Source organism: Triticum urartu, chromosome 1A (genome assembly GCF_056163025.1).
Source record: "Triticum urartu cultivar PI428250 chromosome 1A, HENAU_Tu73, whole genome shotgun sequence".
NCBI lineage: Eukaryota > Viridiplantae > Streptophyta > Magnoliopsida > Poales > Poaceae > Triticum > Triticum urartu.
In genome coordinates, this window is record NC_141873.1 from 159,840,008 (window position 1) to 159,841,985 (window position 1,978).

Here is a 1,978-nt window from a genome sequence, read left to right on the forward strand (position 1 = left end):
GAACATGTATAAGTCATGAAGAAAGCAATAGCAATAAACTAAACGATCAAAGTGCTAAGCTAGCGGATGGGTCTAGTCCATCACATCATTCTCTAATGATGTGATCCCGTTCATCAAATGACAACACATGTCCATGGCTAGGAAACTTAACCATCTTTGATTAATGAGCTAGTCAAGTAGAGGCATACTAGGGACACTCTGTTTGTCTATGTATTCACACATGTACTAAGTTTCCGGTTAATACAATTCTAGCATGAATAATAAACATTTATCATGATATGAGGAAATATAAATAACAACTTTATTATTGCCTCTAGGGCATATTTCCTTCAGTCTCCCACTTGCACTAGAGTCAATAATCTAGATTATACAGTAATGATTCTAACACCGATGGAGTCTTGGTGCTGATCATGTTTTGCTCGTGAGAGAGGCTTAGTCAATGGGTCTGCAACATTCAGATCCGTATGTATCTTGCAAATCTCTATGTCTCCCTCCTTGACTTGATCGCGGATGGAATTGAAGTGTCTCTTGATGTGCTTGGTTCTCTTGTGAAATCTGGATTCCTTTGACAAGGCAATTGCACCAGTCTTGTCACAAAAGATTTTCATTGGATCCGATGCACTAGGTATTACACCTAGATCAGATATGACCTCCTTCATCCAGACTCCTTCATTTGCTGCTTCCGAAGCAGCTATGTATCCCGCTTCACACGTAGATCCCGCCACGACGCTCTGCTTAGAACTGCACCAACTGACAGCTCCCCCATTCAATAAAATATGTATCCGATTTGTGACTCCGAGTCATCCAGATCGGTGTCAAAGCTTGCATCGACGTAACCGTTTACGACGAGCTCTTTGTCACCTCCATAAACGAGAAACATATCCTTAGTCCTTTTCAGGTATTTCAGGATGTTCTTGACCGCTGTCCAGTGATCCACTCCTGGATTACTTTGGTACCTCCCTGCTAAACTAATAGCAAGGCACACATCTGGTCTGGTACATAGCATTGCACACATGATAGAACCTATGGCTGAGGCATAGGGAATGACTTTCATTTTCTCTCTATCTTCTGAAGTGGTCGGGCATTGAGTCTGACTCAACTTCACACCTTGTAACACAGGCAAGAACCCTTCCTTTGCTTGATCCATTTTGAACTTGTTCAAAACTTTATCAAGGTATGTGATTTGTGAAAATCCAATTAAGCATCTTGATCTATCTCTATAGATCTTGATGCCCAATATATAAGCAGCTTCACCGAGGTCTTTCATTGAAAAATTCTTATTCAAGTATCCTTTTATGCTATTCAGAAATTCAGTATCATTTCCGATCAACAATATGTCATCCACATATAATATCAGAAATGCTACAGAGCTCCCACTCACTTTCTTGTAAATACAGACTTCTCCAAAGTCTGTATAAAACCGTATGATTTGATCACACTATCAAAGCGTATATTCCAACTCCGAGATGCTTGCACCGGTCCATAAATTGATCGCTGGAGCTTGCACACTTTGTTAGCACCTTTTGGATCGATAAAACCTTCCGGTTGCATCATATACAACTCTTCTTTAATATATCCATTAAGGAATGCAGTTTTGACATCCATTTGCCAAATTTCATAATCATAAAATGCGACAATTGCTAACATGATTCGAACGGACTTAAGCATCGCTACGGGTGAGAAGGTCTCATCGTAGTCAACTCCTTGAACTTGTCGAAAGCCTTTCGCAACAAGTCGATCTTTGTAGACAGTAACATTACCGTCAGTGTCAGTCTTCTTCTTGAAGATCCATTTATTCTCTATGGCTTGCCGGTCATCGGGCAAGTCAACCAAAGTCCACACTTTCTTCTCATACATGGATCCCATCTCAGATTTCATGGCCTCAAGCCATTTCACGCAATCTGGGCTCATCATCGCTTCCTAATAGTTCGTAGGTTCATCATGGTCAAGTAACATGACCTCCAGATCAGGATTACCG